This window comes from Bos taurus, chromosome 16 (assembly GCF_002263795.3).
Source record: "Bos taurus isolate L1 Dominette 01449 registration number 42190680 breed Hereford chromosome 16, ARS-UCD2.0, whole genome shotgun sequence".
In the NCBI taxonomy this organism is placed as follows: domain Eukaryota; kingdom Metazoa; phylum Chordata; class Mammalia; order Artiodactyla; family Bovidae; genus Bos; species Bos taurus.
Window position 1 is genome coordinate 74,966,790 of NC_037343.1, and position 23,381 is coordinate 74,990,170.

Below are 23,381 nucleotides of genomic sequence, written 5' to 3' on the forward strand. Positions count from 1 at the left end.
GTCGTGTCCAACTCTGCGACTCCCTGGACTGGAGCCCACCAGGTTCCTCAGCCCATGACATTTCCAGGCAAGAATACCAAAGCAGTTTGCCATTTTCTAGTCCAGCGGATCTTCCCGACCCAGGGATTGAAACCCTGTCGCCTTCATTTCCTGAGTTTGCAGGCAGATTCTTTACCACTGAGCCACCTGGAAAGCCCACCTGGTAGCTATAATGATGTCTATTTAAGTTCATCCTGTGAGCCACCAGCCCAATGGTAGTGATAGTTAATTTTAGGTGTCAGCTTGACTGAGCAAAGGGATGCCTGGATAGTGGGTAAAACATTATCTCTGGGTGTGACCCTGAAGGTGTTTTCAGACGAGATTAGCATTTGAATCAGTAGACTGAATGAAAATCGATCTCACCAGTGTGGGTGAGCATCATTCGATTTGTCGAGGACACAATAGAACAAAAAAGCAGAGAAACGATGAATACTCTCTGCTTGGGTCGGAACAGCCATCTTTTCCTGCCACTGGACATCGGAGCTCCTGGTTCTCTGGGCCTTTACACTCAGACTGAGACTTCCACCGTGGACCCTCCTGCTCAGGCCTTCAGTCTTCGACTGGAACGACACCCCTGGCTCTTTTGGGCCTCCAGCTTGCAGACAGCAGACGGTGGAACTTCTGAGCTTCCCTGATCATGTGATCCAGCCCCTCACACTACCTCTTGCTACATAGCTGTCTATGTACATCCTCTTGGTTCTGTTTCTTGAGCACCCTGATTAACACAGTGGTACAATAGGACGCCATCAAACTGTAGTGGCAGCCTCACTATTGAGGATTAGTGGTGCCCTGGATGGGATTTAGTTTCTCACACTGGGCTGTGTGAGCTAGATTGCAATCCTGAAGACTTTGTATTCCTCTCTGCCTGATTAGTCTATTAGTCTTAGGTATACAAATGTTGGAGAAGACTCTTGAGAGTCCCTTGGACTTCAAGGAGATCCAACCAATCCATCCTAAAGGAAATCAGTCTTGAGTATTCATTGGAAGGACTGATGTTGAAGCTGAAGCTCCAATACTTTGGCCACCTGATATGAAGAACCGACTCATTTGAAAAGACCCTGATGCTGGGAAAGATTGAAGGCAGGAGGAGAAGGGGACGACAGAGGATGAGATGGTTGGATGGCATCACTGACTCAATGGACATGAGTTTGAGTAAACTCTGGGAGTTGATGATGAATAGGGAGGCCTGGCGTGCTGCGGTCCATGGGGTCGTAAAGAGTTGAACATGACTGAGCAACTGAACTGAACTGATACAAATGTCCTTCTATTCTCCCTGGGTTCCAAGTATACAAATACGCCAGGACCTAGAGCCTCCCCTTGAACGCCAGCTTCAACCAATCTGTGTGGATATAGACCAGGTAAGACCAGGGGGCAGAGCGGGAAGCAGAAACCTATTCCCTTGACACCAACATAAAGCCTCTAAAAGAAGAAAACAAAAGCAAATACACCCTGTTTCTCATCTATTTCAGCTCTAGACAGGGGATTCTTAAATTATATCACTGTAAGCTTCACAAGACTGATTAGGTCAAGGCCAGCGATGGGCCCTGCATCTTCAAATTTCACAGGGCTAAGACAGTTCTACAAAGTAGTGGCATGGACCTGGTCCAGCCCTGGCAATAGACAGTCTTTAAGTGCATGGGTGAATAGATGATGATGTTAACTTTCCAGAGGCCTAGAGATTCTAGGGCATAGGTGTATGAGCTATGGCAGTGGAAGTGCCTAGTTTTGGAACAGTGTTAATGGCCCTAATGTGAATAGTATCTTGTTCAGTCCTCATCTCTGCAAAATTGCAGAAGATAACCTTAAGTAACTGCCTTTCATACCAAACCATTTACCAACACGACTTTATTAGCAGCCACAGATGTGATTCTAGGCAATAGCTTCCTCCTTGAGGGTGACTGGTACTTGTGACCCCAGGTCTGACTATGCTGCCTGCTCAGGCCGTTGAATAGGAAATTGGAACTGGCCTGAGACAGCTCGTTGGCAATGACTCGAGTATTAATTGTAAATAATTTGGAAAATGTCTTGGTGACTGTGCATGCATTGAGTGGAACCAATTAAACTGGGGAAGCCAGGCGCTTAAGAAGCCAGGCTACTGCTTTGCAGAGGGCTCAATTGAGAAAGGACCTGGGATCTGCACAGCCAGTACCTGCATGAGCAAGCAGCCTTTCCCTGAGGCTGCCTGGAGCTGAGCTAGTAACAGAGGCTGAGAGAAGAAGAAAGCCCCCATCATTTTTGCAAAATTAAGCACAGTTCTAAGAGTATTAAGGCTATTGCTAACTACTATCTGACATTAATATACAGAGGCTGATAATGGGAAAGGGTTGATGATCTCTTGGACTAAATCAGCACATATTTAAGCAAGACACTTAAAGTAAAGGCAATTAGCAAATCAGGTCAAAAGCAGAGGTCTCCAGTCTAAGCCATGCTGGAATTTGTCAGCCTAGTTTAGGATCTACTAGGTTCCCTAGTGGAGAAAGCAGGTGTTGAATAGGTAAACTCCCCTGCAATGCTATTACCAATGTAGTAATCTTACTACATTTACTCTTGACTTCCCCACATCTCCAAACCTCTAGGAGACTATGTTTTAACTGAATTCCTACTTCCTATACATTTTATGGCATATTTTTGGTATACATAAACTTGCATCATGTTTTGACACTTGTTTTATCTCTGTAGCTCATATGTCTTCGTTTTTTTTTTTTTCTAGTTGTCTTTCTAGTTTTTGTTTCCCATAATAAGGATCTGCAGACATTTTCTCAAACAGGCCAGTTAGTAAATATTTTAGACTTGGCAGATCATATGATTTCTGTGGCAGCTACTCAGCTCTGCCATCGTAGCATAAAAGCAGCCATAGACAATACATCAACAAAATAAACATGGCCTGGTTTCAGTTAATCTTTATTTATAAAAAGAGGTGGGTGCAGACTTGGCTTGTAGGCGGTAGTATGCCAATCTCTGTCCTGTGGGAACTGAATGAGAAAGAAGATTCCCCTGACGGTTAAGCCTGTACGACCGCTGTGGACTTTCACATGAAGGAACATGTCCCCTGCCACGATGAGAATTCAAGCAGAGATAGACAGCCACTCGAACTCTAACCATAAAGACAAAGCTGGCCCCGAGCAGTTCTGTTACAACTGAAGTCCGCTCAAATCACTTCCATGCTCAGAACCGCGACTCACTTAGAGGAAAAGATAAGAAGGGTCAACAGCATCTATACCATCCCATCAACTCTCTGATGTCATTTCCTCTGCTCTCCCCACTTATTCTTCCAGCCACTGGCCTCTGATTCTTCCAGGAAGCAGGAAGGCTTCTGCTTAGGATCTTCACACTTGTAGCCCCCTCTTCCTGGAATGTTCTTTATCCAAAAATTTACATAGCTCACTTGCTCACTTCCTTCAGATCTTTACTCACAGGCAACCTCTCAGTAAAGTCTCCACTGGCATGTTGCCTGGCATCTCATACCTCCTCTTCTGCTTAGCGCTTACCACTCCCAAGCATTACATATGCAAGCACTAACTTGGTATCTATTGCTGTGTCCTGCACACTCTAAAACACAGGCTTCTCAAGGGCAGTTAGCTTTGCTTACTGGGTGAGCAAATGCATCCCCATGGCCCAGAACACTGTTCAGAATATAATCAATAAATATTTGTTAAATGAATGCATCCTGGCTCATAACCCTAAGAAGTTTCTCAATAAATGGAGGCATTCTCAATTAAATGGGGTTTCTCTTTTGTCCGAGTATACATCTCTTTACTCACTTTCCACCACCCTCAGCCTCTACCTGCCTGGGAAAGATTAAAAATTGCTATAGAATGAATGTAAAGGAAAAACACTGAGGCAATATAAACTTTGAAAGGCAAAATGTAGATTGCTGGGGCTCTACAAGAGCTGGCAAGCCAGGTCATTGTCTTGAGGAAGGAGGGTCCATGGCATCTCTGTTTCCCCCCAGTACACCAGAGGGTCTCAATCAGTAGAGGTGTTTTCCCTAGATGTGGGGGCCTGTTCTGGGAAGGAGAAGCAATGGCAGGTGAGGAGGAAGAAAATCCAAGACCCCTCCCCGGGGGCCTCCTGGGGACGGTGGAAAGGGAGCGGGTGGGGCACGGAGAACCACACCGACACCTCACAACCACTCTCTGAAGAGCCATTCATCCTGATACTTTTGGGGACTCTTGGAAGAATCTCACTAATAGGCAGCCTCCCATCAATCTGGGCCTTTTTGTTGTCTTTCGTCATGTTCAACTCTTTGTGACCCTATAGACTGAAGCCCTCCAGGCTCCTCTGTCCATGGGATTTCCCAAGCAAGAATGCTGGACTGGGTTGCTATTTCCTTCTCCAAGGGATCTTCTAGACCCATAGATCGAACCGACATCTCCTGCATTAGCATGCATATTCTTTATCACTGAGCCACCACAGAAGTCCAGCTCGGGCCTGAGCAGAGAGAATTCCTGGAGTATGGTCAGGCAGAGGGCAGCCTTGATGATTAGGTCGACAGAACCGGCATATGTTCCTGGGTGGTATGGTTGCTGAGTTGAGAGTCACTGGGTCCACCAGGGTATTACAACATGACCCCACAGTGGGCCTTGGCAGTGAACCTTCTGTCCAGCAGGCCAGCTAGAGACACAGCACGGAGCTCAGCGGCACCACGCCGGTGGGAGCTCTGTTCGAAGTGGCAGCTAGGCCACGACAAATGACTCCCCGGGGCATCAGCACCCACTTCAGCATCGGAAGCAGATGAGGGATGCTAACCCGGTGACTCGGCAGACAGAGGGGCTGGCAGCCAGCACCGGCAGGAGGAGCTCGAAGGAGGGCGGGGGAACCATTCCTCCCTGCTGTGGACTTCGGTTAGATCCTGTCCGTCTTGTTTCTGCTTCTTGAGCACATGGGAAAAAATAGCATTCACTAGCCTCCCTTGCAGTTAGGCTGAAACACTGTTGACGAGGTTCTGGTAAATGGAATGCGCATGGTATCAATGTCTACCATGCAGAATCCCTTTATATATTCTCTTCCCCAGAAAAGCACTGCAGTCATTGAGAAATTGAGAGAGAGATTGACAGAGAGAGAGAGAGAGATGTCTTGAAGATAAAAATAGATGAAAGGAGCCTGGATTCTTAGGTCATCACTTAGAAAAAAGCCACACTCCCTACATGGCACCATGACATGAAAGAGAAGTAACCCTTTTTTCATGTTATGCCACTGAGATTTTAGAGGGATGTTTGTTATAGAAGTTAGCATTATTTATTCTGACTAATACATATACCCAATGCTAAACCACCCACCCCTTCCTGTATGGCCAAAGGCCAAAGAAAGAGATTCTATGAGATATCACACATTTTTTTTTCCCCTTAGAGAGAGATAGAACATTACCTCAAGACATTATTTAACTTTTTAACTTTTAAAATTGACTAAGGTTATATTAGACTGGACATTGCATTAATTTATTCTCCTACTAAGTGGACGCTCAAGAGAAAGACCAAGTTAATTACGGACAAAAGTAAAATTTCAGACTTTATTCTTTTGCACATTTGCATTAGGCTGGAAGTTAAATTTGCGATCCCATTACGAACAATTTGGGAGAACGGTTTGAACAATAATTCTAAGATTCTAATTCTAGCTTCTGCAATTCCAGTAAGTGAAAGTAAGACTTGGGGACGAGGAGCTCAGAGGAAGAAGTGCATAAAGGCTTCACAACGAGGGCTTGCAGTTCAGTCAACACATGTCTTGACTTTTTCTCAGCCTCCTGTGAACCTGTGACCTTGAGAAAGTCACTAATGAATTTGAGCCCCATTTTCCTCACCTTAAATGGAGGGATACTACCTTTGCTGCAATGACTAGGTCCCGTAGAGCCTACAGATCACTTAGTCCAGTGCCTGACACTGCATACTTGCTGTGTGATGATTAGCAGCTGAAACAATCAGTAAAATCAACACAGAGGGAAGTCTGAGAGAACACATCAAGGGTGGAGTTGAAAGGAAATGTCTATAAGGTCATCTCTACCTCTTGAAAGGATGTTGTATTTTTCAACACTTGAGAAGAAAATTCTCTCCTCTCTAGTCTACCTGCCTTTTTCTGTCTCTGTCTCTCTGTCTCTATCTTCCTTTCTCTCACACAGAAATACACACTTGCTCCCCTTATAACAATTTTATTTGGATTCAAATGTGCAATTGAAATATTCTGCACAATAACTGGCCCCAAGTTGGAATGCCACAAAGTCGCAATTCGACATGCTGCCTCTTTCCAAATAGCCATTTGGGACAGTTCGCAATACCCCAGGGGGATTCCTTCTTTAATAGAAAACAGGTCTATTTCCCCCAAGGGGGAATGTGACCCCACCTTACCCCTGAAGAGACTGCTATCACTAAAGACTTATATGCAGAGCCTGGATGACCACTCATGCAGGATGTTGGGAGAGGGAAAATCATACATTTTTCCTGACTGCCTTTGATCTGCCCAGCTGTGAGAATGACCTCTTGCTTCCTGCAGACCCAGCACTACTAGTCTCTGAAACAGAGAGCCACTCTGGAATTCTGTAGGCGCCCACTCCTTATGTAAATGGTGTCTGCTGTGTCTGTGTAGACTTTGCTGCCGAGGATCCCCTGGGCACTGGGCTGTAGCCTTCAGACTGCCCCTACTAAGTGCAGACACCACCAAAGTGCCCTTGTCACTGTTTCTTTATGTCATTTCCAACTCCCCCTCGAAGCTCAGTTCTTAGCCCAGCTTCCCAAATATTCTAACCCCTTAGTTTAGCAGTTTCCCTAGAGATAGACTTAACTTTTCACCCCCAATAGGAACTTGGATAGATCTTGAAAACAATGTAAATATCTCAAATACAAAAAAATATTGCCTTAGGCCATTGTACCACTGCATGTCCCCATGTTTGGAGTTGAATCCAGCCTAGATCCACCCAGCGTTCTGATTCTTCTACGTCCTGGCCTGTGGTTCTGCTCCCATCCTTTCCTGACAAGACCAACAGCATGCTCCTCCACTGCGAGCAGAGGGCTGTTGAGCAGCTGAATATGCAAGACATCGTGCAAACACTTTCATCAATGAGTTGGGGCTTCTCAATCTGTTTGAGTGTCTTGCACCCTTTTCAATATCTAAAATTAACATCCACACGATAGTGCTTGAGTATTCTGCTGATTAAAAAATACAGAGTGACAAGAAGTTACTATGAATTGTATTATGTCTTTAAATGATTTTTACTTTATTAATCCCAATAGCATTGGACTTCCCAGGTGGCCCAGATGGCAAAGAATCTGTCTGCGATGTAGGAGATCTGAGTTTGACCCCTGGGTTGGGAAGATGCACTGGAGAAGAAAATGGCTACCCACTCTAGCATTCTTGCCTGGGAAATCCCATGGACAGAGGAGCCTAGTGGGCTACAGTCTATAGGGTCACAAAAGAGTTGAACATGACTTAGCAACTAAACAGCAACAGATAAACAATTCTTAGCATACTGAATCTAGATTAATCTTTGCCTCCACCATGTTGCCACAGCTCGCAGTAGATTCTTTACTTCTAAGGTGGCTTCCCTGTTGGCTCAGATGGTAAAGAGTCCGCCTGCAATGTGGGAGATCTAGGTTTGATGCCTGGGTTGGGAAGATCCCCTGGAGGAGGTCATGGCAACCCACCCCAGTATTCTTGCCTGGAGAATTCCCATGGACAAAGGAGCCTGGCGGGCTATGGTCCATTAGGGTTGCAAAGAGTCAGGCACACCTGAGTGACTGAGCACAGCACAGCAAGGCGGGGAATCAGATGCATGGCGATCTTCAAATTTTCTTTCAACCATCTTACACTTGACATCTGACAATTCCCTGCATATTCCCAAGTGTAAACAGTTTCCTCCTCGCCAATTCACTTTTGCCTTTTCTCTCTCTTTCCTTGGGAAACCATGTAAAAATGCCAGCAAGTGTGGCATTAAAGCAGAGATCACCTAAATTACAGTAATTTAATCTATAGAAAATAACGGATTTATTATTTACAAGTATTGGCATTTTCATTATTATTTCAAAGGAATTTTATACTTCTCAAGTGATTGCAGCACACCAGGATACCGTGACAATAGACCAGAAACCACTGGATAGATAGTTTTATGTAGTTTAAAACAGTATAAAAGATAAAGATCAGGTGCTACTTTTGCCAGGCAGTTTATGTACATTCCCTCAGTTAGTCACTGAGGTAAGGAGCTTTTCCCAGAAAGGAAATTGGGACAGAGGAACGCTAAATATCCAGCTTCAAATTTTAGGGTTTGTAAGTGGTTTAAAACTTAGTTTTGTTACCAAAACCCTTGCAGTTCACCATGTTTCTTGATTATCTGTTTTTCTAGAGCAGTCCTAAAGGAAATGGAATTTTGACCACTGCTAAATTACTTTATTTTTGCCACTGCTCTCATTATCAAAATAGAAGGCTCGGTGAGGTCAGCTATAAAGATTTTGCCACTGGTGAGAGTTTTTAAGAAACAGATTTGGGTTCCAACTGGGCCACTCAGGAGGTCCATGTGTTTCTCTGCTTGTTTATTTCAATAACTTCAATGCAGTAGATGTACCGATTAAGATCTTAGACTCTAGAGTCAGACTGCCTGAATTCAAGTCCTGACATCACCTCAAATTAACCGAGAAGACCTTGGCATGCCTGTGTGTTCAGTCGCTCGGTTGTGTCCAAATCTTTGAAATCCTTTGGGCGGTAGCCTGCCAAGCTCCTCTGTCCATGGAATTTTTCAAGCTAGAATACTAGAGTGGGTGTTCATTTCTTCCTCCAGGGGATTTTCTCAACCCAGAGATCAAACTCTGGTCTCCTGCACTGCAAGCAGATTCTTTACTGTCTGAGCCACCAAGGAAGCCCTTGTATTGGATAACATGTGGCAGGAATTACAAACGAGGACTCATCAAATGCTGGATACAGGGCTGGCTGTCCAGTAGGCATGAATGATTCCACCTCAAGTAACTTAGAGGCTCCTAAAGGAGATATGACACACCAATGAATGTTCAATATTTTATTGGTTTAACGTTTGGTATGATGAATATGAGAAGAATACCCCAGATGGAAAAGCAATTTAAGCTAAGACAGTGAATAAAAGAAAGAAAAGAGTGGGTTATGTTTGGGTGGACAGTGAATCTCTTCACAAAGTTGTCAGGATTTCTAAAGTTCTGGTAGAAATTCAAGTGGGAAGGCAGAAGTAAGGAGAGTTTGGTTCCATACCAAATTACAGAAAGGAGCACAGAGACATGTCCTCCGATTTGCTGAATCTGTCAATCACACATCCAATAACAATCAATCACACATCCAATAACTGTAGGTCCCTTGAATCAGAGGCTCCAGACCCCTGTCATTTCCCCACGAGCATCATTCGGGTTACACCAGGAATCACCAGGAATCAGGATTTCCAACCGTGAAGAGGTTGGCCCATCAGTCATTCACAGCAGTTAGAACTCAGCGTGTCCATTTCCTAAGGCTGCTATAACAAAGTACCGCAAACGGGGTGGCTTAGAAAAACATTAAAGTCTTCTCTCACAGCTCTAGAGGACTGATGCTGGAGATCAAGGTGTCACTAGGGCCGGCTCCCCCGCAAAGGCTCTAAAGAAGAATCCATCCTTGTCCCTTCCATCTCCCGGTGACTCCAGGTGGCTCCAGGCTCCCGGCAACGTCTCTCCAATCTCTGCCTCTGTCTTCACACAGCAATCTTCCTTCCGTCTCAGGGCCTGCTCCTCTTCTTATGAGGACACAGCCGCTGGATTTAGGGGCTACCCCTAAATACAAGATGATTTCATCCACAAAGGCCCTATTTGCCAATCAGTGAGATTCTAAGGTCCCAGGTAGACGTGAAGATTTAGAGAACACCATCCAACCCACTACAGCAGCCATCAGGCTAAACACGAAAGAGCCACACGTCAGCAGCCGTCTCTGCAACCACGTCCTTGACGCCAGGCGTAACCGCTGACAGCCCGCAGGATCCTCTCACCTCGGCTCCGTTCTGCCAGCTTCGCCCCCTCTCACCGGGAGTCAGGTGGTTGCATTCCAAAGGTCGCACGTGGAAGGGAGACTAAAATTTAGTTTGGACAGATGCTGCGCCGGGCAGCACTCTGAGGCGACAGCTTGCACTTCCCGTCTTCCCAAAGGGCCGTCCTCCACTTGCGGTAAACACTCCGAGGGAACCGGGAGCTGGGGAACCGTGACCTCCCATTAGATGCGCTGGCTGGGAAACGTGACACGCGGCGATAGGAGCAGGGGACGGAGGGGCGCGCGCCTCGGGGGCGCCAGGCTCGGCTCTCATCAGCCCGGAGGACACAGGCAGAAGAAGCGCGGAGGAAACGAATCTCTTCCACTGGTGCCTGAGCGATGGTGCTGACCGAGGAGCAGGTGGGCGGGCTGGCTCAGGAGAGGGCTGGTTCTTCGATCGATAACACACACTTAGGCATTTCGTTTTTCAAGTGTTAAAACAGGACGTTTTAAATCGCGTTCTGGATAAGTAAGACTCCCCTGAACACAAAGGCCAACTGTAGTGTGTATTCGCCTGGGCATTCAGGAGAGCACAGGTTCTGTGGGGTTTTTCAATACCCAGAGGGGTGTCTCATCCTCAGAAGGCTAAGCATTTAAAATTTCTCAAGGGAGCTTCTGCTCCAGATATAACATTAGTGATTAGGGAGGAGAGGTTGAATAAACTCTTCACTTTTGACTGATTTAAATTTAAGGCCAGACATCAAAGAACTGAAGTCCCCTCCTCTGCTTCACCGCAGATTTTTGGGGGGAGAACCCTGATGTTAACGATTGAGATCTGAATGGTCAAGTTAAGCTGTTTACTCCCTACAGCGCCTGACATTCTATAAAACAGAGAGTTCACGGAGCAGACAATTGACATTTTTGGTCTGGCTGGTCAGCATTTACTGGAACCTTTGTAGGCTGCTGCAAGGGAGACTGGGACTGTCAATCTGTTTGCTGTGGAATTGCGTGGCTTGATCTTTATCTAATAAGAATTAATAAAACGCTGGTTAATTCTATGTATTGTTTCCATGGTCTAAGAGAAAAATTGTCCTGACTTGGTACGCTCAGGTAGAAAAAAGGCAGACCTGACTGAAGACAAAGTCATTTGACTTGTTTTGTTTGAGCTTTTACATTATCTTTAAAGAAAAACAAAACCAAGAAACCTCTCCACTGCAGCAACGTGAAGAATAGGAAACAGCAAAGCATAAAATGTTTACCATCCAGCCCCTCACAGTGAAAGCTTGCAACTCTTGGCTGATATTATAACAAAATGAAGCTTGACGCCCCCACCACAGTTGCAAAAACGGAGCTAGTGTAGGGTAAGGGTTGAATCATAGATTAATCATAGTGGAAGTGACTGAGTTTGAATCCTGGCTTCACCACCTACTAGCTAATCACCCTGAGCCTCAGTCTCTTTATCTGCAGGATGGGGGTAACGAAGATATGCCCTTGGTTACATTGTTGTGAGGATGATACAACATTCACCCTTTTAAGGTTCTGCATAGACCATCATGTAATAGAACTGGCTCTCAATAAATTCCAATAATGTTTAAAATTCATTTCATACATGCACTTTCAGGCAGGAAGGAAAATCAGAACTAATACATCCTGAACAGGGAACACTGCTCAGCGTTTAAACCTTTTAGTGAACAGCACACTAAAAGGAACTTACATCTTAGGAAGACCTCAAAATACTATCTAACCCGTCTCTGAGTCTTGAAGTTCCTACAAATCCATTTTATTGACGAGAAAACTGACCTCAGGGAAGTTCATTAACTCACCCAAAGTCACAGCCTCCTGCTTCCCACATCAGAATGCCTGTTGTAACATGATGAAATTATGTCTTCTCTACTCATGCAAGATGTTTTCATTCATTCATAAATATATATTTTATTGGCATATGCAGAAGAAAGTGGGGGAAAACTAGGGTAGGGACCTTCCTCTAATGAATGGGGCTGAAGGAGGCTGATAAATAAGTGCAAAACGCAAAGTGTTACAGATGCTAACACAGAAGCCCACGTAGGAAAGGAGGAGAAGACCAGACTCTAGACTGAAGAGGTACTCATCATGCAGAGAGAATGGTATGAGCCAATCCAAGGATCTAAAAGAATCCAGCATATTCAGAGAACTTCAAAGAGTTTACTTAAGGTGAGGGGGCCATGATGAGGATAAGTAAGGACCAGAATGTAAAAGGTCGTGGATGGCATACAGAGGAGTTTGCACCTCATTCTGTAGCAGTGATTTCTGGAGTTTTAAGCAAGGAAACAACATGGTTTGCCCTTTAGAAAAGTCACCATGGAACCAGCCGGGCGTGTGATGGATGGAGGGGAAAGACAGAGGTAGGGAGACCAATCAGGGGTCTGTTGCAGAAGACCAGATAAGGGAGAATAGCAGCCCGAACTGGGGCAAGAACTGCTTAAAACGTCAGGAGAGGAGAAAGAGAAAAATAAGTGAGGCTGCAGATGGGGTCTCCAGAAGTCCGCATCTATTTAGATAGTGACACGGTAACAGAGAAGAAAGAGGAGAGGGTGAATCCTAGATTTTGAAATCAAAGAGAAGATAGTGGAGGGATTTACTCAAAGGGGAAATTAAAAGGAACAATGCAGTTTAAGAGGAAAGACCACTTGGTTGGTTTGGAATACAATGGATTTGAGGGACACGTGAGGCATCGGGGTGTTACGTCTAGTGCACAGGACTGCTCGGAATGAAGACCCAGGCTGGAGACATAGATGTGCCAGAAACCAAGACAGAGGAAGCAAGTGGAAACTTGGACATACATGTAATTTTCTATCAAGTAAGAACCTACGACACCCACGTTTAAGAAGTAGATGAAAGAAGAGGACACGAAAGACAAGCTTCAGGAGAAACAGTCAAGACAGTGAAGACAACCCAACAAAAACATCACCTCCAAGGCCAGGGGAGGGCAGGGATTCAGGGAAAAGGGGGTGATAACCTCACCTGCCACACAAAGGCCTGAAAAGTGGAGACGTGAAGACTCTGTTGTTTGGAAATGGGAGGTCCCTGGTGAGATTTGTGCGAAGCGAGAATAGGGTAGGAGACTGAGGGCTGAAGGAGGGGGTGAGCAAGTGGAGAGAGCGGGTGGAGGATTCTTCCTAGAAGTTGGCTGGGAAGGAAGCATGAAGCAGAGGGCATGGAAAGAGACGCAGGACCATGCTGCCTTGCTTCTGCCTTGTCTGTTTGCTTTTAAAAGCTGAGACACCTAAGAATTTTTTCAGAGTCACTGGGAAACGGACGAGAAGACTGGACAGTTTTGGAAATGCAGTTGGCTCTCTTATCCAGGGTTTCTGTATCTGCAAATTTAACCCACCAGAGATACAAAGTATTTTTCAAAACAGTTTCAGAAAGTTCCAAAAAGCACAACTTGAAGTTGCCGTGCAAAGGAAACTATTTACATAGCATTTACACTACATTTACAACTATTTACATAGCATTTAGGTTGCATTAGGTATTATAAGGAAGCTAGAAATGATTGACAGTCTACAGGAAGGTGGCTGGTGGTCAAGTGGCTAAGACCTCCCAGTCCCCATGCAGGGGCCCAGGTTTCATCCCTGGTCTGGGAACTAGAGCCCACATGGCAGAAGAAAGAGGTCACAGGCCATCAGCACAGATCCCGCACGCCGCAGTGAACATCGACGAGCCTGAGTGCCTCAGCTGAGACCTGGGGCTTCCAAATAGATAAATATAAAAACCAAATTAATTAAAAAATAAAGTGTATGGGAGGACGTGTGTGGGTTATAGCAAATACCGTGCCATTTTACATAAGGGACTTGAGCACACTCAGATTTTTGCATTCTTGGCAGTTTTGGGACCACTTCCCCATGGATCCCGGAGGAAGACTATATACAAGTGGGAGAAGAAGGCCGGTGCATCAAAGTTCATAAAACGGAGAGGGAGCACAGGTCTAGAGTGCGAGCGGAGTCCATATGGCCTCTCCCTCTGTTTTTCTTCTGTCCCTCCCTTTCATCCATCCCCATGTCCACTGAAACATCACTTCCTTGGGTCAGTACTCCCGGTATGCATTTCTTACAGTGCCTTGATGAATAATTCCAGCTCTGCAACCTCATTTCTTGAAGTCAAAACCTGGGGCCACCATTCACTGGCTATAGGGCTTTGAACACATTGCCTCTTTGCCCAAAGTATTAGTGAGAAAATAAAATCAGTTAAAGTGCACTGAACAGTTCCCAATAGCCATAAATATTAAATGGATGGAGGCTATATCTATTTTTTACTGTATTTTGCCATGGTAGCATTTATCACAATTTATATTTTATATATAATCATATGATTAACTATTTAACGTCTGACAATTCCAGTTCAATATAAGACCCTTGAGGACCTGGAACAGTCTTTTGCCTCCTCATTATATTCTGAGGGATCAGCAGAAACTAAGCCATCAAGGAATATATGAAGTGTCAATTGAATTTATTTGAACAAATATACTATTAGACTAGGGCATCTCTGTTGGCTCAGGAGTAAAGAATCCACCTGCAATACAGGAGACTAGGGAGACGCAGGTTTGATCCCTGGGTTGGGAAGATCCCCTGGAGGAGAAAATGGCAATGCACTCTGGTAATATTGCCTGACAATCCCATAAACAGAGGAGTCTGGGGGGCTACAGTCCACAGGATCACAGATTCAGACAGGACAGAGCACGCATGCATACACTATTTGACCAAAATACTATTTGATCAAAAATACTGAGGGGGAAGAGAGTCATTGATAAGATGTACCAAGAGGTCTAGATTAAAGAGAAAGTGAGATTTGAAGGGAGCTTGGTGACTCGGGAGAAGAGTTTAGAGAAAGTAAAAGTAGAAAGAAGCAGGTTCAAATAACAGGAGATTTTATTGCAGGCCAGCAAGTGAAATTGAATGCCTCATTCAAAAAAGAAAGAAAAAGTTACTTGTGCTAATGATAGAAGGGTGAGATGGGCTGTTGGGATACATTTACACTCTTATTAACACATCCTTCTGGAATGGTGAGGAGCACGGTCTTTAGTGGGTTTCTATTCCTGCTCCTTTCTACTTTTATAAGTGTAGGAAAGTGCCTCAGTAACTTCATTTCTAAAATGAGGAAGATATACGTTCTTGCCAACTTTTGATGACTAAATAAAGTATGAATATAAAGCATGGGCTTCCCAGATTGCGCTAGTGGTAAAGAACCTGCCTGCCAATGCAGGAGATGTAAGAGACCTGGGTTCAATCCCTGGGTCAGGAAGATCCCTTGGAGAAGGGCATGGCAACCCACTCTGGTATTCTTCCCTGGAGAAGCCCATGGATGGAGGGGCCTGGCGGACTACAGTTCACAGGATCACAGAGTCAGACACGACTGAAGCAACTTGGCACACAAATACTCACAAATAGAAAGCACACGGTATGTAGTAAGTATTCAATAAATTGTAGCTGTTCTTACATAATAATGATTATTCCTGCTGCATAATTGTATTCCTGAGTGATTGAATGCAAATCAGTCCATATTTGAAATGCACTGCTGTGTTTGCTCGATAAAAGAATCTAACGCTGAAGCCTTTTGTAAAACATAAAATCATTCAATGGTGTAGTGACCCCCGATTAATTAATTGATGCAGTTCTTTTATGAATGCTGGGGTATGATAATACATAGTAATGGGCCTATACTGTTGGCATCAAAATGCAAAATGATATACCTGTGACACGAGTCCATGTCCTTCATGGGGCAATTACCAGGAGAAGAGTCCTCAGCCTGGAGATTGGAGCTGAGGAGAGAGTCTTGTGAGACAATAGAACAGTCTTCTCTCAGATTTGATCATGAAAGCATTACCTTGTTTAGGAAAGAGGTCTGGATCATGCATTACAAAACCAGCATTTGAATCTTGACTCCACCACTTACTAGCTTGTGTGGTCTCGAGCTAGTCAATCTGTTTGAGCCTCAGTTTCTTCACCTGAAAAATGGGCTTAATAATGCACATCATATAGAACAGTTGAAAAGAAGAAATGAAATGATGCATGCAAACATCTTTACAAACTGCCTGGCCCATAGCAGAGGTTAATAAGAGATGAGTGTTTCATTCTCCGTGTTTGCATGCATTCTCAGTCACTCAGTTGTGTCTGAGTCTTTGCAACCCCATGGACTGTAGCTCAGCAGGCTCCTCTGTCCATGGGATTCTTCAGGCAAGAACACTGGAGTGTGTTGCCATTTCTTTCTCCAGGGAATCTTCCCAACCCAGGGATCAAACCTGAGTCTTCCACATTGGCAGGCGGGTTCTTTACCACTCAGCTGGGAAGGTCAGCAAATCCCCTCTATCCGTGCTGATGCAGACTGAGATCTAAGAAATCAGAATTCCAGGCAAAGGGCCATCTGAGGTTTGCAAGGACTTTGGTACTAGAGGCTAGAAGCCGCAGCCCTCAGGCAGGTTAAGGCAGCATCAGGTACCCATTCAGAATAGTGCCAGGACATTAAAAATAAGCCTGTATTTCCCAGGCTTCTTTCAGTCTCATTCTCTCTCGGTATTTTGTAAAGCCTTGCTGAAATTTCATCTTGCCTATAAGGAGGTAGGAGTTCCAGCAAAGGCACTTGGACATTTGGGGCCAAATAAGAAACACAGAGCAAGCCAGCCAAGTAGACCAATGTCTGGGAGATCTCAAAGCAAGAAAACTCCAAGTATGGCCAGGTGTATGGTACTTGACCTGTGGCCCCTCGCACATAATGATTCCTTCTCCAGAGCTAATCTTCATGGATCGAGGTTTGACTTCTGCATAAAGTTAACCCTTTCATAGATACAGTTTCCTTAAAACACACCTGAATTTGCCAGGGCCTCCTAGTTTCACCGCTGAATCATCAGATGAAAACAAAAAGAAAAAAGCATCAAGGTCATTAATTACAGAAGGGGACAGGTGGTTCAAGCCTCCCTGAGGCCTCCTTAGCTCCTCTGCCTCCCAGTTCCTGGAGCGTTGGTAGCTGATCTTCAAAATGCAGCCCGGACGTCCGGCGCCACTGCCCCAGGAGCTGGGGTTTGCTCAGAGCTCATCAGCCAGTCCTTTCCTGGGGCTACTTCTCCAAAGTCGCTGGAAGACAGCCCAGCCAAGGCCTCAGGCAACACATTCTTGCTCTGGCCCAGCCTCTCCTGCCCTAATCCCCAGGTTTAATTTCGTCTTCATCAGAAGTCTACAGAAGGACATTTTTAGCAGATCAGAGGGACAGAGTGAGCATGAAAGAAACACAGTCCCAGGGCTGGTGCAGGTGACATGATGCCCGCACAGAAAGACCAGCTGCTTTCAGAGGTGTTTTGGAGGCTAGGAAACAGCGTGGCCAGAAACCGGCTTCGGGAAACGCAAAAATCTGCACACAGGGCTCAGTCGGTGTAGAGGTTGGACTCGTGACAACCGGAGTGAGTTGGATGCACAGAAAAGAGCCGATGCTGGGAGTGCTGAGTTCATCAGGCCCACCCACCCTCCACGCCCCCACCCCTACCTCAGTGCAGTACCCAAATGGAGGGAGGGCCCAGCCACGGTTCCATGTCTGTGTACCTCAGAGGCATAGCGTACAGTCGAAAAATAAGACTCTTAAAGTGAGCGAATAATATTAACTTATTATTCAGAGGTGCAACCATCCAGAACAGAGGCATACGCAAAGAAGAACACTGAATCATAATATCTGTCAAAAAATTCCTGCCCAAAAAAAGGAAGATTCTGGGCTGTTGGCAATTATCTACAACTTGATTTAAGTGGCGGTTGTATGGATATTTACTTTGTAAAAAGTCATGGAGCTATGCACCTATGATTTGTACACTTGGATGTATGTTATACCTCAATTTTTTAAAAGTTTTTAGAAAAGTTCCTGCCCTAGAATTATACATTTATATATATATATAAGAAAACTCCTATTGCCTTCCCTCAAATAGATATATTCTTATTTTAGATAAAATTCACAACAAAGCCATTTATATAATTTTGTGGTCCTCAACAGCTATCAAAAAAGGCAAGTGACTATATATAGGGAGGGGGCACTGCTGGATTCTAGATTCTCAGGTACGTGGATAATGAGAAAAGTCTAGCATTAAAAAGTAGAATAGAAAAGAAAACAGCAAAACATAAAAATTAAACTCAAGAAGACACAAAATAAAGCTACAACAGGCTTGTTAGCATAGAAGCAAATAGGTCTATAAAACTACAAAGCCCTAAGACAGCGTTGAGATCCAGCCTCTCTCTGTACCTGTGTGGCCTTGGGCAAGTTATTTAACCTCTCTGATGCTACCATCCTTATATTTGAAGAGGAATTAATAATACCCATCTTTCCAGGTTGTTTTTTGCAAGCAGATTCTTTACCATCTGAGCCACCAGGGAAGCCCAAGAATAAGGTAGCTTATCCCTTCTCCAGTGGATCTTCCCAACCCAGGAATCCAACTGGGATCTCCTGTATTACAGGCAGATTCTTTACCAGCTGAGCTACCAGGGAAGCCAGAGGGCCTAAAGTGTTCTCTATTCATAAATGGCAGAAATAAAGGATAACAATGTTTTAACTTATTAATCAATTCTATTAAGGTGTAATTTAGAAACAATATAATGTACCCAATGAGCTTTGACAAAAGTATACCTTCTTGTAAGTGCTAACCAAAAAAGAGAATCATTCCATCACCCCAGAATGGTCCCTCATGTCCTTTGAAGTTAGTCCCAGGCACCCAGGCAACCACAGGTTTATACATTGATATGATGCATCAATAGACATTAATTGTGATGGGCCTCTGTTGTTGGTGTTGTTGTCTACTTGCTAAGTCATGACCAACTCTTTTGCAGCCCCACAGACAGTAGCCTGCCAGGATCCGCTGTCCATGGAATTTCCCAGGGAAGAACACAGGACTGGATTGCCATTTCCTTCTCCAGGAGAAGGCAAGAGATCTTCCCAACCCAGGATCAGACCCGCATCTCCTGCGCTGAATAAAGAAGATGTGCTAATATACATGGGCTCCCCAGGAGGCACAAGTGGTAAAGAACCTGCCTGCCAATGAAGGAGACATAAGAAATGCAGGTTCAAACCCTGGGTCAGGAAGATCCCCTGGAGGAGGGCATGGCAACCCACTCCAGTAATCTTGTCTGGAGAATCCCATGGACAGAGGAGCCTGGTGGGCTACAATTCACAGGTCACAAAGAGTCAGACAGGACTGAAGCGACTTAGCACTCACGCCATATATATATATACACACAATGGAATATTACTCATAGATTGAAAAAATGAAATTCTGCCTTTTGCAACTATGTGGATGGACCTAGAGAGTATTATGCTTGTTGAAATAAGTCAGAGAAAGACTAAAGCTCTATGTGACATTTATATGTGGAATCTAAAAATAAAATAAATGTATTAACAAAAGAAAATAGTCTCACAGATATAGAGAACAGTGGCGATATAGCTGCCAGTTGGGAGAGAGAAAAGGAGAGGGGCAAGATAGTGGTGTGGGATTAAGAGATACAAACCACTATGAAAAAATAAGTGAGCAACAGGCAGTCTACAGCACAAGGAAACAGGGGCATTATTTTGTAGTAACTGTAGGTGGAGTACAATTCATAAAAGTACTGAATCACTAAGTTGTACATGTGGAAATGACATATACAATATTGTAAACCAACTATACTTCGATAATGAAGAAAGCAATTCAGATCCAGGTCAAGGAGGGTGATATACTCAGAAATCTGGAATTTATTTTGTATGCAGTGGGAAGTCATAAAAAATTTCCAATAGGCAACTGATATAATCAAAGCTCTGCTGTAGGAAGAGTACTTTAAAAGCAATAGATAAAGATAACTTTGAAAGCCAGATAATAAAGTTAGGGAATCCAGTTAGGAGACAATTTCAACACTACAAGTGAGAGAAAATTGGGTGCTGAACCAAGGTAATAAAAAGAAGTCATAATTTGTGGGACTCAATCAACAGATCTTAAAAATTACTGGAGGTCAGGGGTGAAGGGGCAACTTTAAATGATGAAGACTCCAAGGTTCTAAGCCAGTGACTGACAGGCTTGATAATGCCATGCCACAGCTCAGATAAAAGATAAAAAGGTAGGAGCTGCTTCTAAGAAACCTGTGATTCAGGATTGGGGCCTGTGTTTGTAAAACCCCTAAAACCTTAGCTGGCCATGCTGCCCCATAAGAACCTGACAAGTTTTGCTCTCTGAAAAGAAATGGCCTTAGAAATATGAAATTGGGGTCATTTGCCATCTGCAAGGAGAAGATTGTTGGAAACATGGGGAAGGAATTATTTTGAGAAAGAATAAAAATAGGAGAAAAGTTTCAGTGACATTTAAGGGGTAGAAGGAATAACAAGAGTAGGTTAAGGAAACTGAGAAGAAAATGGTCCCAAAAAGTGGGCCCCAAACTGAAAAATTCAGTGTATGAATACCTAGGAAGCTTTTGAAGAGTGGGGTGTCAGTGTTGTCCAATGGTTCAAAGAGGCTGATTATTTGAAACCACTAAGAAAACTGCTCCATGTTCCACATACTCTGTCCTCAGCATACTCTATCAGGGAGAGCTTTACAATATTTACAAAATGTTCTTTTTATAATCTATGTACTCTTGCAAGGTTTCCATGTTAAAGTAGTAAGCTTGCGTTAACTTTTAAAATCATTTATGGGAAGAAAAACGTGGAATTCCCTAAAGGCAAATGAACCAATGGAGCTTTTTTCCAAACTTCTTTCCCCAACTGGATAACCCTTTCTTCAAGCCAAACCTTACTCAGAAGCTCAATTTCTAAAATAAATAGAAGCTGCTCTGAGGAAAGACAAAGGAATAGAAGAAAAGTAGTGAACACTCTGTGATCTCTCCTAGACTCATCAATTGTTAGTAGATAGGTAGACTGATAGGCAGACAGAGAGAGGATGGATAGACAGATTTTAACATCTGCATATTCCCAAATAGAACACAGTCTTCACAAGAGCAGGGACATTATCTCTCTGGCTTACCGCTAGAACAGTATGTGGCACTCAGCGCTAAACAAAAACATTAGTGAATAAGTGGATCTGAGCCTCCTAATAGTGGCCCAGTGGGGAAGAAATAAAGTTCACATGTATTTACTGTCTACTATATACAGAATTCTGGGCTATCTGAAATTATGTGAATTAATGTTATATAACAACCGTGTAAGTACGTGCTATTATCCACACTGTATCCATAAGGAAATACCTGCTTGCAGAGCTTCCCAAAAGACGCATAATTTGGCCAACCTAGAAATCCAACCCAGAGGCATTTAGCGCCAATATGCAAGACCTTTGCTCCTCGCACCACCATGTCAGGCTGCTCTTCCTGTCTCACTGGAGAATAATAACCCGGCCTCTGGTGGTTGTTCTGGCACAACTCAAATAAGCTGTCTGACTCTTGGTTGAGAAGCTCTTTATGCCAAGTGATGGTGGGCACAGTTGGGAAAGGCTAGAGAATAGGAGAGCAGCAGTGATTAACTCAGCTCTTGTTACTGATGGAGTAGGTGCTTGGGATGAGAGGATAGGTAGGGTTCAGTCAATAAAGAGTAAACTCCTTCCTAATAAAGGGCTTTCACACACACGTGCACACACACATAGGGATGAATGGGGAAATGCTGTGGATTCTGGGGACCAACTCAGCAGGTAAGTACTTGCAGCAAGACACCCGGGGGGGTTTTATCCATTGTATCAGTTATTCATGGCTGCTAGAAACACCACTCCAAGTTAGAGAATTAAATGAACAATCACTTGTTTGTATCACAGTTCTAGGGATGAGCAATTTTGGCTGGGATGGGTCTGGGGGCTCTGATAACCTGAGCCAGACTTGGCTGACGCTGTTAAAACGTGTGCACGCATCTATGGATAGCCACTAGGCTGGTAGGCACTAGTCACTAGAGCTGCTACAACAAAGCACCACAGATTGGGATAAAGAACAGAAGTGTGTTTTCTCACAACATTGGAAGCTAGAAGTCCGATATCAAAGTATCAGAAGGTTTGGTTTCTCCTGAGGGCTTTCCCCTTGCTTTGTAGATGGCCATCTTCTCCCTGTATCTTCACATGTCTTTCTTCTGTGCACACATCTCTGTGTATAAATGTCCTCTTCTTACAAGGACATTAGTCATATAGGATTGGGCCCAATCTAAAGACTGAATTCTAATCTAATTATGTCTTTAACGACCTATCTCTAAATACAGTTACATTCTAAGATTCTGGGGGTCCAGACCCCAGCATATAAATTTGGGGTGGAACACAGTTCAACCCATAACAGTCGGCAACCAGCCAGATAGCCTAAGAAGTGTCAGCTGGCCTCATGGTCTCTGTTCCACACGATGTCTCATCCTCCAAAAGGCTAGCCTGAGTTTGTCCACAAGACAGTGATCACAGACATCCCAGAAGAGAAGGATAAAGAATGCAGGGCCTCTCCAGGCTTGAGTTCAAAACCAGAACATCATGTCTGCCACATTGTACTAGCCAAATCAAGTCACAAAAGCAGCCCAGATTCTAAGGATAAGAAAACCAAGGGCCATTTTTGCAACCTTCCTACTCCCACACCCAGGGAATCCCACCATATTATACAATTTTCACTGTTAGGTTGAGACCCTGGGAAAGTGATGATCCAATGAAACTTGTTCTTCAGCCCCATCCTTATAAACAACCTTTTTTTCAATGCCTCTCTTCTCTCTCCAAATCTTAGACATTCCCCACCTTCCATTCTACATCAGAAGAGAGTCTCATAAAATCATTCTTCCTGGGAGTAAAGGAGTGGGGTGAAGGTTGTGGCTTTGCCAGAGACACCTGTATTTCAGTGGATGCCTAAGTCTTAAGCTAAGGAATGCAGCACTGTGGCGGAGTTCTAGCAACAACAGGGAGTAAGAGAGACTTCCTGCAGCCCATGAAAGTTGCTTCACTACATGGAACAAGAAAAGTCTTCTGTTTGTTACTTTCTATGTGCTGAGCACAAAGCCCGCTCCAGCAGCCACTCAGTGAACACTTAGTGAGAGCTTTAAGGGTGAAGTGAGGCTGAAGGCTCTAAGGTCTTTCTGTGTGAGTGATCATGGAAGAATATTACTATGAGGAACCAGAAGGTCTGGGTCCCGGGCTATTCTCAGCGACCACTCGGCAGTTGGACCTTCGCACAAGATATTTTCAGTTTCTATGAATCTCAGCTGCTTTTTCATTTTCAAAACGAGAGGTTCGGTGAGGCGATCTCTAGAATCGCTTTCAGTTTTAATTTCCTCTGAATTCTAGTAAGATCTTCACAGGAAAAGAGCGATGATCTAACCTCTCTCTCCCTGGCCAACCAATCCATCCACGCGTTTACTCAGTGTGGGCAACCTCACGCCTGGCTGGCACTGACTGTGGGGCTCTGAACTAAGTCAGCATCACCACTAGGACCAGCCAGGGA